Here is a 14026-nt window from a genome sequence, read left to right as displayed (position 1 = left end):
GTCATCTGATCTTTTCTCCACTCTCTGAATTTCCCACCCACACCTTTGCTGGGAAGAAAGGTCTGATGGAGAAGTGGGAGGCAACCTTTGTGCAGCTCTAGATGAAACACCAAGAGATTTACATACGTACATGTGTGAATCATTCACCAGTTACCTGAATTGTAGCACAGTACCACCATTCACTAAATGAAGAGCCCTGCTATTATTAGCTTATGTACGGGTGATACATACATGGCTGCAAGCTAATAGACATAGATGAAAACATACTAAAGAAAAAACATATCCCATTTTACATTTGGGGCTCTTACAGCAACTTTCCATGCTTTATGTAAAGCAATTTTTTATTATTTTCTATCTATTCTTTGTGTAACCTTCAATATGCAGGAAAGTAGGCTGAAAATTGAGCAAGCAAACAAATGTGTAAGGAGGTGGAGAGAAAGTTAAAGCTATTCCATTAACCTACTGGGACAATCTGTCATTTAGTCCTTGCCCTCCCAGAACACTGCTCATCAGCAACTACCCATTATGTGGTCTTGTGAATATCTGCATATTTCCCCGCAAAGCAGATTGTTTGGGGGGGGGGGAGCAGAGTAACTCCAAAGACTGAAGACAGAAATGAGACATCTGAATTGCTTATGAAACTGAAGGCCCATAAGAAGTAGACTACTTTTGATATTTGGCATAATCATTGCTCCTTAATTTTGCCAACAACATTACTCCCAGAAAAGGTACCCATTGTAATTAAGGATCTAGAACAGGAAGCCTGAAGCAATTAAATAGTGCATAGGCATCACTTTCTGAAAATGAGCAAAGATTTGATGAGCAATAAGTGAGAGTGCAAATGCAAGTTAAAGCCTGATCTCTCTGTGTGAAATCTGCAGCATCTCATGGGCCTCAGAGAAAGACAACAGTCTCCCCACCCCACCCCAAAAGGACATTAGAGAATAATGTGCACTGCTCAGCAGAAAACTCCAAATACCGTTATGCATTTAAAAAAGAGCATGACATCGATTATAGCTGTATTAAAACCCTTGGAGCTGCATTGTCAGCACAGAGCTAGGGTGGGATGGGAAACAGGAAGAAATGAAGGTACTTTCTATTGATTGGGAAATTCTGGTTTTGTTGATCTCATAGAAATGCAGAGTTTGAAAGGGACCACAAGGGTCATCTAGTGCAACCTCCTGCAATGCAGGAATCTTTCTGCCCATTGTGGGGCTCGAACCCATGATCCTGAAATTAAAAGTCTCATGCTGAGCTATCCCAGGGAGTCCCTACTTTCTCATTTGAACCAGAAATAGCAGCAAGGCTACAGGGCTATAATGTCTGCAAAAATAATAATAATAATAATAATAAATTTTATTTATATCCCGCCCTCCCCAGCCAAAGCCAGGCTCAGGGCGGCTAACAACAAACAAATAATCAAACAATCAAATAATCCAACATTCTAAAACATTTCATTATAAAAATTAATTAAAATCAAATTAATGGCAACCGTTAAGCAAAGTTCTGTGCAGGTTGCCGGAGGTGGGAGTCAGGCTGGGCCCTGACCAAAGGCCTGGCGGAACAACTCTGTCTTGCAGGCCCTGCGGAAAGATGTCAGGTCCCGCAGGGCCCTAGTCTCTTGTGACAGAAATGGCTGCACATCAGAGCCAACTCAGAACCACACTTTTCATTCATGTCCTTGCAAAGGAAGCACAAGGATATAATGTAAATTTATTTTGGTTTTCCAAAATATTTCATTTAAAGAAATATTTAATTCATATTTTTGTAAATATAGTTTTAAAAAGGCAAAAAGTATGGGTGGTGGAAAGGAACTAAAGGTAGAAATCTAAAGCTAAAGAAAAGGGAGGAATAACAAAAGGAACGTAGGGCTAGGGAAAAGCCCTTCAGATATTTGAAGATGGGTATCATATGTCCTCACAGCCTCATCTTATCCAGGCTAAACTCAACTCCTTCAACCATTCCTCATAAGGCATGGTTTCCAGACCCTTGATCACTGTGGCCACCCTCCTCTGCACATGTTCCAGCTTATCAATATCCTTCTTAGAGAGTGGTGCCCAGAACTAGATACAGTACTCCAGGTGGGGTATGACCAAGGCAGAATAGATTGGTACTATCAATTCCCTTGATCAGGACGCTATACTTCTGTTGATGCAGCCTTGAATAGCATTACCCCCCCCTTTTTTGCTAATGTATTACACAGTTGATTCATGTTAAGCTTGTGGTTTACTAAGACCCCCAGTTCCTTTTCACATGTACTACTCGCAATCCAGGCGTCTCTCACCTTATATTTGCACAGCTCGTTATTCATGCCTAAGTATAGAACCTTACATTTGTTCCCATTTTGTTTGTTCTCAAATCTGGCAAGGTCATCTTGATTCCTGATTCTGTCTTCTGCAGCATTAGCTATCCCTCACAGTTTGGTGTCATCTGCAAATTTGATGAGCTCCCCCTCAATTCCTTTATTCAAGTTGTTTATAAAGACATTTAATAACAATGGGCCCGGAACAGAACCCTGTGAGACTCCACTTGTCCCTTTTTTCTAGGGTAATGAGGAGCCATTAGTGAGCACTCTTTGGGTTCAGTCAGTCAACCAGCTACGAATCCACACAACAGTTACCTCATCCAGCCCACATTCTACCAGCTTCTCCACAAGAAGATCATGGAGGAATTTGTCAAAAGCCTTACTGATAACAAGAAACCCTATGTCTACAGCATTCCCCTGATCCCCCAAGCTTGAAACAGTATATATAAAGAAAGAAATGAAATTTGTCTGGCATGACTTGTTTTTGAGAAACCCATGCTGGGTCTTAGTAATCACAACATCGTTTTCTAAGTGCTCACAGCAGCAGCGGAGCAAGCCAAATGGGCGCCTGGGGTGGCACATGTGCCCTGCGCCCAGGGGCGGGGCCAGCTGCCTGCGGGCCGGGGTGAGCCAGGGCAGGATGCTCCACGGGGCCTCCAAGGAGTCTGCCTGCCTCCTCTCATTCAACCACCCTACAGCTGAGGGCAAGGTGGCGGGCAGACCGTTTGGGGCAGGCCCCACAATGAGTTCCGACTGGCATTTTGTCACCCCCTCAGTGGTGACACCCGGGGCGACCCGCCCCCCCTGCCCCCCCTTCCTCCATCTCTGGCTCACAGACTGACCATTTGCTGGTCTTTAAACAGTACAGCAGCACTGTAGGACAAAACCAGGAAAAAGCAGCTCTCATGTGCTAGTAAAATGTTTAAAAGCCAGCTCACCCCGCTTGACATATTAAGTCATGAAATAGCGCAATATATTTAATGGTTGGAAAACTGTGTATTATTTATGATCACACTGTAAAGTAAATTAGCAACATATCTTATTCAGTAATAGAAACTATATTTCTTTATCAGTGTGTTAAGCCATGTAGGGCTGTTCCAGCCCTGAATCTTGATAGTTTCTGTTTTTCACAATGAAAGATGCTGTTTGCTGGCTGTTTCTCTGAAAAGTAGCACTTCGCTAGGGAGAGAGAAAAAAAACATTTTACTGCAATATTGTGACCTTTGTCTCACCTCTCTTTCACCCCAAGTGAAGAGGGAGGTACTGCACTGCACATCATCTCCTTTAAAGTGGCCATTATCACTTCGAAAGAAGCAATTTGCAGTGTGAACATCTTTTGGCAAATATTTTACTGAGGTTGAGGTACCATGCTATGTATCACACCACTATGGCCCACCTTCTTTAAAGGAGGCAATCCAGAGCAATTCAGTCCTTGGAGGTGATCTGCATGCAACACACAGCATAATCCCTCCCCTCTTTTGGAAAGCACTGCAGATTGTCACCATTCATACAGCCATTCCAGTTTCTGATTTGATCCCAAAATGTCCCGCTTTTCCTTAGGATGTCCCTATTTTCAATGGATAAATGTTCAAGGGTATGGAGTTGTCTAACACCTGAGCCATCTGAAGGCAATCCTGTACAGTGGTACCGCGGGTTAAGTACTTAATTCGTTCCGGAGGTCTGTTCTTAACCTGAAACTGTGCTTAACCTGAAGCACCACTTTAGCTAATGGGGCCTCCTGCTGCTGCCGCGCCGCCAGAGCACGATTTCTGTTCTCATCCTGAAGCAAAGTTCTTAATCCGAGGTACTATTTCTGGGTTAGCAGAGTCTGTAACCTGAAGCGTATGTAACCTGAAGCGTATGTAACCTGAGGTACCACTGTATGGGGAAGTTTTTTTAAATGTTTAATGTTTAATTGTGTTTTTATATATGTTGGAAGCTGCCCAGTGTGGCTGGGGCAACCCAATAAGATGTGTGGGGTATAAATAGTAAAATTATCATTATGGAATGGGATGTCCCTATTTTCATCAGAGAAATGTTGGAAGGTATGTTCACATGCCTGCTGAAAGATCTCCAAAATGGAGGCCTTCTTTTCAAATGGTGTTCCACCCCCCCCCCCAAAAAAGGGCGGGGAAGGAGATCCTACACTATGCAGAGTATCCATTCTAGGCCTGGAATAAGGTCCTTGTAATTTTGTTCATAAAGGCAAAAAAGAAAAGGAAAAACATATTTACTATATTATTAAGAAAAGGAAGGGAAAATGTGTTTTTCAGCTCTTCTTTCAATTGACTCTTTTTAATGTAGATTAGTCAGGCAATATATCAAATACATCCATTGTACATTAAAATTAGCAAATGGCCAGAAATGTTCATGTTTCACTGTGATTGCAAGAGCACTGCTCTAATGCTGTTCTATTAATGTTATTATTGAATGAAAACCTTGTGCTTTGCTTTAACATTTGGATGATTTTTCTCTAAACCAGGCATAGGCAAACTTGGCCCTCCAGATGTTTTAGGACTACAATTCCCATCATCCCTAACCATTGGTCCTCTTAGCTAGGGATCATGGGGGTTGTAGTCCCAAAACTCCTGGAGGGCCGAGTTTGCCTATGCCTGATCTAATGTTAGTGTAGAAGAAATTATTTGACCAGACACATGGATGTACTAGGCACCCTTCTCAGCTGTGTGCCCAGTGTGATGGCACCACTCACGCTGCCCTAAATCTGCCTCTGCTGGCATTCCTGCCAGTATGTCCATGCAGTGTCAACATCCCTGTTTCCTCACCCCTCCCAGTAAATGTAGTGATTCCATTGTCAACAAGTCAGTCACCAACCATGACCAATATAAAATGTTTCTATCACAGCTAGCTATGATAAAAAAGTAACTTTAATAACTAGCACCTGAGGGTTCCCCACCCCCCAGCTCACCAGCTATTCTTTTGCATCGTATCTTTTAGACTGAAAGCAGAGGTTGTCTTTGTTTCTGTCTCTCTTGAGAGACAATAGAGTGTGCCTCCAGGGATGGAGAATCACAGCATCTGCTGAGCCTGCAAAGACCAGTGACTTGTCACTGCTGCCTCCCACATTGTTTTTGCTGTGTTAGCAGCACCAAAATGACCTCTATGGGGTGGCAGCCTGGGCAGTGTGTATAGAGGTCCTGGGCTGCCCAGACAATGAGTCTCTCCTCTCAGCGTTGCTGGTATGGTCCAAAGGAAAGCAGAGCAATATAGTTTTGGCACCAGTTTGACTGCAGGAGTTAGTGGAAGGAGGCGGACAAAAATACATGGGGTAAAAGGCTTTAAATAAACAAATAAGCTGATTTATTAAAACCATTTTCTATATGGCATGTCGTACCCTCATTGTAGTATTTGGGATGTGCTATCCAGGAACGACAGCTCATTAATCCAGGGTATATAGTTCAGTAAAATATTAAAAACTGGTTTCTTGCTTGCCATTTTTCTTACTTTGAAAATGACTTCATTTATCTACTTCCTCCCATTTGGCTCAATCTAGTGTTATAACCCATTGGACCAAATTGTTCTATGTCACTTTGTCCTTCAAGCCCTTCAAACCCAACAAGACACCTTCGTCCAAAGGTGCAAAACCTTGAATTAATTATGAAATTTTGTTACACTAACAAGGTGATGCAATCTGTGCCACTACACTGGTGCCTGAACCCAGCAAGATTATGGATAAATTCACATTGAAATGCTGGGAATTTTTCATGAGGATTTTTTAAATACAAAATTTGCAAATTGCTGCAGAAATGGGAACTGAATTGAAGACTGGAAAAAAGAGAAACCAAGATACCGTATTGAAATTGAAATATATTTCCATCCCTAGTAACAGTATTAAAAAGATTAGAGATATTAAAATGCCAAGCATTATAGAACTGCATGGAAGACATCACATTTTCTTATCAGAACATAACAGCACAAATTACACTAAAGAAGGTGACTACACCATGGAAGTCATGTGTGCTCTGAGAAATATCCCACTATTTGTCTATAGGCACTTGGTTTATTCCATTCATTCTTTACTTATACCAGGAGACCAGCCAGATACTTGAATCTTAAAAAACAGACTGCAGGAAATGTCAATTAAAGTGTTCCCTAATACTTATTTTAATAATATACGTATAAATGTTACATTCCTGGGATCCCCAATGCTTACTGGAAACAATTTCAACTGCCTGATTCTTCTCCCACCCTTAAAAAAATATAAGAGCAATTGATTAAAGGTTGCCATTTTTCTTTTCTTTAAAAAAATAATGTTCCAGCAATTTATTTCACACAGGAAGAGGGCTGTGTTTTGTTTCTCCTTTCCTATTCAGCAGCTGGGGGGCTCACTTAGCTGGCTCAATCCTGTTACTGTGGTAACAAGACGACTGCTGTGATGTGATCTCATGTGCTTCATGCGTAAGAGGTTCTCAACCTTTGTCACAGCAAGGATCCCTGAAGCAATAGGGCTTTTTGTTTTTTAAAAAATAATTGATTAAAAATATTAAAATACAGTATTTTATCTTACAGTACTAAGAAATGTATTAGTACAGAATATATAAAGTAGCCACTACGCAAACTCATTCACATATGTTCCAAGTTCATTTAAAACACACACCCAGTTTCTAAAATAGGTCAACATATGAATTTGTTTCCTATTTCTTTAGGGCTAAACTGCATGCTATATACTGGGAGCATCATCACTGATTTCCTGACTATTTTCCTTTTTACTAAACACAGCCACTGGGTGGGGACAGCTAATTTGACTAGGAATATGATGCAGAGATGTTGTTGTTTACCCTTTCCTCTGCACTATTTTGCTAAGCCTAATCATGTAAACACACACATTTACTCCATGGATTGAGGAAATGCAGGTATGATACATGTGGAATAACAATTTAGAGCAAGAAGATGGTGTGCCTAGAAAGAGCTAAGCTTCCCCATTCCCTTCCTTCCCCCACCACTTTTTAATCAGATTAGCACACGCATTCCACCAGTAGCATTTAGTTTTTAAAAAGGTAAGATCATTCACAGATCTCCTGGCATGATGTGTGGTTTAATGCTTTGGGACTCATTGTAGGCGGCGTACTCATCACAGCAGGTTCAAGATTATTCGCCTCCAACGATAAGCAAGCAAAGTGCACCAGGCCATTTATCATCTGGAACAGCTCCACTGGGTGGGAAATTTACAGTAGTAGAAATTAAAGATTTCTCCCATGGCTTTGTATGACATAAGTCTTTAAAAATAAATCAAACCTGTTCTTTCTAATTATGTACCATCCTAATTTAATCCAGGACCTGAACTGTTGAGAAAATGGAAGACACTTGTGCTGCTAGACATCTTGACCTGCTATTCCACAATTCAACTAAATTATCAATGAAACAAGCTGCCATCAAGGTCAATGATTTTATTTGTTTAGATAGCATGACTCATGCTGAGGACTCAGGGCAACTAGTAAATTAGACTGTTCAGAAACTGGGGGATATATAGCAGCAAAGCTGTGAGAGAGGATGCCTGGAATCATGTTCCACAAGTCAACAAGACTAACATCAGAACAGCAACCAGAAAAAGGGAGATGCACCAAAAAACCAGGCTGAATGTTGCCAGCAAAAATAATAAGATGCTATGATTATAATCCCCTCCCCCAGATGCATTTCACTGATTCAGGGGAATCTATAAAACTCTTGACAATTACATGAAATAATCACATAAGATAAAAATAACACAGTATGAAACTGCCAAAAAATAAAATGTTACTCCACATAATAACCCTAAAAAGAATTTTGAAGGGCAAGAAAGACAAACAGCTACACAATAAGAATATATGGTACTTGAAATTTTTTTTAAAAGGTCTGCATTATATATATATATATATATATATATATATATATATATATATATCAGTAAATAATACTAACACAGAGACTGCATTTAATAAGCCAGTTTAAAACATACCACCATTGGTAACAAACTTATCAGTATTAAGGGTCATGCTTTTAAAATCAGAACTGTACAGCACAGGCAGAGTAAAACAAGGTCATCATCATAGCAACTATCAGAGCTGGCAGAAAAATCCCCCAGTATAAAAGAATTCTGCAAAGAATTTTGAAATTCAGTGGATTCCATTAATCTTGGTTGGCAAACTATTTTAACTTATTAAGTTCCATCTCACAAGAATCAGAGGAAGGAATTCCTACAGAAGGTAATGATATAATAATGACAAAGATACCATACTGAAATCCTGAACAAGGAAATGCTTGCCTCTCTAGGGGAACACATTTTCTACCACATATTACATTTTCGGCCAGCAATTATCTGGGTTACAGTCAACCGTGCTTGGAACAGTCAGCCTTGGCATTAATGCTGAAATCCCTGAGAGCATTGTACCACAGCACCAACTTCAAAATCAGCATGAAAAGCCTAGCTAGAGACACAGCAGGCCTCCCCAGGTCTTATATCTACAAGGAATTTGTATTCTGAGTCAGATGAAGAGTTGCCAACTGACAAGAAAATATGGCTTGGCGTTCTTTTGTTCCTCTAACAGCAGCTTTATCTGCAGAAATTGTCAGGAGAAACTTAGCATAGAGAAAAGCATTATCACTAGTCAATGACTTTAGATCAAGTTGTTGTTCCAAGCAAAAAATGAAAGGATGCTTAAAATGTTAGGAAACTTGGACTTAGCAACTAGCCATCCTTGCCCAATGTTTCCATGCCAGTGTTCCCATGAATATCACAATCCTCATTTTACAGTGCCCTTGAACCATCTGTGCAACCACAGCAAGATTTCAGTGTGATATGCCTAGGACTGGCATGAAAATCTCATTAAGAAATAAATGCGAATAACTGATGTTTTATTTACTGCTGACCTCACAATAAATAACACAAAATATTATGGGAGGAAGAAAGTAAATTTAACCACCACTATATCTCTAGGTAGCTACTTCATTGGTGCTGTAAGATTACAAACTAGTAAAACCCTAAAGAAAGGCTCCCTCAAAGTGTGATATATAAGGCATCAAAGTTCTCACAAGAGACAATGTATTACTAAAAATTAAAACATTTACTAGTTCCGAGACTGCCATTTATTATCAGAATGATTCATTGGAGGTTTGTCCTGATGAAGCCCAATGCAAGGTAAAGTGTTGGTTAAGAGCATCACATGGTTCATTTTTTCCACTACCATGAGGCTGAGGCTGTCCACATACTCTACATTTAAGGTCTTGAGATCAGGGATGAATATATAACTTCCACATATCTGTGATGGTTAAGGAGGAGACATAACTCACTCGCGATCTTAAGATTGGTCTTTTTGGTACAGAGGTCTATCTGGTAGGCGGGAGATGTGGCAATCCAGTTTTACAGCCTAGCTATTTAATTATAAGAGATCACTTGAATTATTTTGATCTCTGCTAGCTTATCACAAAATAAGCTGAATAATACATGCTGAAAATATTTTCCTGCTTCATCTGCTATTTAAAAAAATGTAATATCACATGTGGGACGCGGGTGGCGCTGTGGGTTAAACCACAGAGCCTAGGACTTGCCGATCAGAAGGTCGGCGGTTCGAATCCCCATGACGGGGTGAGCTCTCGTTGCTCGGTCTCTGCTCCTGCCAACCTAGCAGTTCGAAAGCACATCGAAGTGCAAGTAGATAAATGGGTACCGCTCCAGTGGGAAGGTGGCGTTTCCGTGAGCTGCTCTGGTTCGCCAGAAGTGGCTTAGTCATGCTGGCCACATGACCCGGAAGCTGTACGCCGGCTCCCTCGGCCAATAAAGCGAGATGAGCGCTGCAACCCCAGAGTCGGTCACAAGTGGACCTAATGTTCAGGGGTCCCTTTACCTTTAATATCACACCCGCAGCAGGGGCTGTTGCCCCCACCCCAGTTGAACCATAAATTCCTGATTTATATATTTCATTTTCAAAATTAGCAAATTTCTAGCATTTGTCGAATCTGAGATATGAGGCAAAATGTACAAGCAGTATTTTTCTCATTTGTTCTGTGAAAAACTAGCCTGCTCTCACCTTTCAGTGTTTCAGCCAAGGAATGAAGTCATCGCAATGACTGACATTTAGGAAATCCAATGTAGTCAGTTAGACAAAGAGAAGGTTAGAGTAAAGCACCTATTATCTAGATTCTTGGGTTGCTTTTAAGTCCTTTCCTGCTGTCTCCCTGGGTGAAGAAATTGCTGCCCCATAGCAAAACAGCAACAACTAGGCACCCATAATTTGAGTGTACCTGTGATTAGGGAGTAGTGTATCAACTCAAAAACAAAAAATGGAAGCAAAGACAAGAACTCATTATATCTCATACAAAAAAATGTTATTTCCTTCCGAATTTGTAAATATTTTTCTTAAAAAACACTGTAAACGACAATACAAATAAAGTCAATCATTATTTTAAGTATATTGCAGAGGGCAGGACTGTGGCTGCGAGTGTGTGGGTTACACCAGCCCTGTAAAATCACCCAGTGTTGCTAGTTATGCTTATTTATGCATTTGGCATTCTCTGGGAAATATTTCTGTGGAATATCTATCTAACCTGCTTCGCAGGCTTGCTGTATGGATTTGAGGAGGAGGAGGAGGAGAGCCATGTTGAACTCCTTGGATAAAAGGTGGATAGAAAGTAACTAATTAATTAATTAATTAATTAATTATAATATATTTATTTAATTATAATATATTTATTGCCCTTATTCTCTGCTTATAGTTTTCCTGTTTGGCTTCTGTGGGACTTGTGAGACCCTAATTTCTTCTTATGTTCTTATGCTCTTAAGGATCTCACATGTCAAAGGAAGAATCTATTCCTTAACACGTCCGTCCAAAGCAGATGATTAATTTGTGTCCCACATGTTATTAATCTCTGTCCCTCATGTTATTACAGACTAATTAAGTTTGTTCATACTTGTTAATTATTCTGGAAAATGTATTAGGGGCTTTCAAACGTGATTTAATTAAGTCTAATACTCAAAAAAAGGCAGAAACCGAGAACGTTATTAGTTGGTGGAGTCATGTCACTTTGTTAATTTCCCTCCCTGCCCTTTAGTCTCTCTTTGGTGAAAGAGCCCCAGCAGAGATTTAAAATCACAAAATATGCAGCAATGCAAAGCATGGAAATATAGGCTGTTAAAACTTTAAAATACCCCCTTCTAAGCTGCTTTCGAAGCTCCCCTCGTTCCTTAGCACAGAAAGAGACTAGTAGGTTAAAATGGTTTACTTATAAACTCTTCAAAGGTCAGATTTATGTGCTTTTCCATAAAACAGCAAAAAAAAAGACAGGCAGCAAAACCTAGATTCATTTCAAAGTGGTAAATGCTTCTATATTATTTGTATAAGAAGAAGAAGAAGAAGAAGAAGAAGAAGAAGAAGAAGAAGAAGAAGAAGAAGAAGAAGAGTTTGGATTTGATATCCCGCCTTTCACTCCCTTTAAGGAGTCTCAAAGCAGCTAACATTCTCCTTTCCCTTCCTCCCCCACAACAAACACTCTGTGAGGTGAGTGGGGCTGAGAGACTTCAAAGAAGTGTGACTGGCCCGAGATCACCCAGCAGCTGCATGTGGAGGAGCGGAGACGTGAACCCGGTTCCCCAGATTATGAGACTACCGCTCTTAACCACTACACCACACTGGCTCTTAGAAACACAAAGATGGCTTGCTAAAGCAATGTGGTCCAATCTTGGAGCATCTGGCTTAGCTAGACTTACTGGTTGGGTCCACATGGTAGAAGGAGAATGAGAGAACAAAGAGTTTGGTAGCCCTTCCTCTCAAGGTGAGGGTGTGTGACCTAGCTAAGCCTGGCAGGACAGCTTACTCTATGGTGTTAACCCCTTCATGCATTAATTAGAGTTAAACATGTTGGTTTTTAAGAGGCTGGATATGTTGCCTCCTCACACAAACACCTTATTCTACATTGTCACTCATTGAGAAGCACCTTTGTACCACACACATAAACCCTTGAGGCTTTGAGGGATGGAGTGGTATGGGATGGGTGTGATCCTCTGACAGCAAAGTATATGCAGGGGAGGGGGCAAATAGGGATTGCTTCAGTTCAGGGCTACAGGGAACCCATGTGGTCCTCTGCTCCTTCTCTTTCTCACCAGCACCATGCAGGTCAGCCTTCTGCTGCCCTCCTTCTGCAATTGCCATTGCTGCTGAGCAGAGCACTGGTTTGTTCAAACAGCCATCCCAGTATTGTGTGGTGTGCAACGGAAAGCCAGCTAGCTGGGTTGTATGTCAAGCAGATACACTGCCATGTCTCCCTTTCCCACTCTGGCAAATATGCAAATGCAACAATACTTTTTCATGGGAGGATTTCCAGTTCCTGACAACTAGACATCTTTTCCTGCTTTTGCTCCTTTCTTAATTCATTCTTGCTACTACAGCAAGTGGCGGCAGCATTCCTATGCCCCCACAATGGCTCTTTATTTGGTTGATATATAGCATCCTCCCAGCGGCACTTTTTAGGAGAAAAATGGTTGCCCCTCTGCAGCAATGCAGCTTCATATGGCCACCTGAAGAAAATACAGTGAAAGTGAGCACCGTATTTTTCTGTGTATAACACGCCCCTGTGTATTTTTGGGGACTCCTAATTAAGTAAATGGGGGGAGATTGCCCAGAGTTATTGAGCTTGTTTTGAGGGGGAATGGCTGATAATCATCCACCCACCTGGCCTACGCTGCTACTAGCACACGGCGCCAAAGCCACCTATTGTCTGTCCCCGACCCTGCAGAAACTGCCAATCGCCCCCCCAATTGCCGCAGCGACAGCAAATCAACACCAGCTCTTGCCGCAGCAACCAATAACACGCCCAATCACCGCTGACAATCTCTGGTTCGTGGCAGCAACCAATCCCAAGTCCCCCCTATACACTATCCGTGTATAAGATGACCCCCAATTTTAAACATAATTTTAAAATAAAAAAACCTTGTCTTATACACGGAAAAGTATGGTAAATGGCAAGGCTTACATTAATACCGCTCTTTTTCTCATGCAGTGATTTACAGTAGATATGTGTGCAAACAGTCCTAAATTTATCCATGTATCCTTTCCTTAAAACACCTTTGACAAATCTGACCCTGAAGATTCACTTTGTAATTATCAAAATACATTTTTATCTGCCTCATATAAATTCTTTGTCCCTGAGATCGCAATAGTCTTCATTAACATTTACGGCATTTTTTGATCTTCCTACTTCATTCTTTGTGATGAAAACTCAAAATAGAACCCATAGATCCACTGAAGAGAACATGGAGAAAGTTCTATGTACAGGCACTGCCACTGGTAGTTGAAAGGATCCTATGGCAATTCAGAAAAAACCCCTTGTCCATTTTTTTTTTGTTTGAACTCTGCCAGATGACACACTTCTCTTTCTATTCCTTTTAACCTTGAAATACATTTAAGAACTTTTCCCATTTCCTTTTATATCAACACATTTTATTATACTTTTTGCATTTTTATTCTCTCATGCTTCTTGATGTTCTTACACTATTTTTTGTTCCCTTTCATGCTGTACAGTCAGTCCTCCTCCCCAATTTAATTTATTTTTCACTTCCACCTCTTCAAATAATTCTCAGCTAGGCCTGAAATGAACTGCCTTCTCTCCTTCAAAATTCACAGGTGGTGAAATTGAGGGACATTTGGTCACTAGTGGGAGACCATTTTGAAAGCTTTCAGGGGTAAAAGGTAAAGGACCCCTGGACGGTTAAGTCCAGTCAAAGGCAATTATGGG

The 14026-nt window shown here is 40.8% G+C and overlaps 1 protein-coding gene and 1 long non-coding RNA gene across 12 annotated transcripts in view; one reads left to right on the top strand and one right to left on the bottom strand.

Annotated features, from left to right (window-relative positions):
* LOC308486170 overlaps window positions 1–8002 on the top strand; it is a 40570-nt gene extending 32568 nt beyond the window's left edge. The window contains exon 3 of the long non-coding RNA XR_013990986.1: window positions 7598–8002. This is a non-coding gene — a long non-coding RNA (uncharacterized lncRNA). The remainder of the gene's footprint in view (window positions 1–7597) is intronic.
* ANKS1B (ankyrin repeat and sterile alpha motif domain containing 1B) overlaps window positions 1–14026 on the bottom strand; it is a 353409-nt gene that overhangs the window by 164372 nt on the left and 175011 nt on the right. The gene's annotated exons all lie outside the window — the stretch shown is intronic.

This window comes from Podarcis pityusensis (assembly GCF_964106645.2).
Source record: "Podarcis pityusensis genome assembly, chromosome: 10".
In the NCBI taxonomy this organism is placed as follows: domain Eukaryota; kingdom Metazoa; phylum Chordata; class Lepidosauria; order Squamata; family Lacertidae; genus Podarcis; species Podarcis pityusensis.
This window is presented reverse-complemented; position numbering and strand designations above follow the sequence as displayed.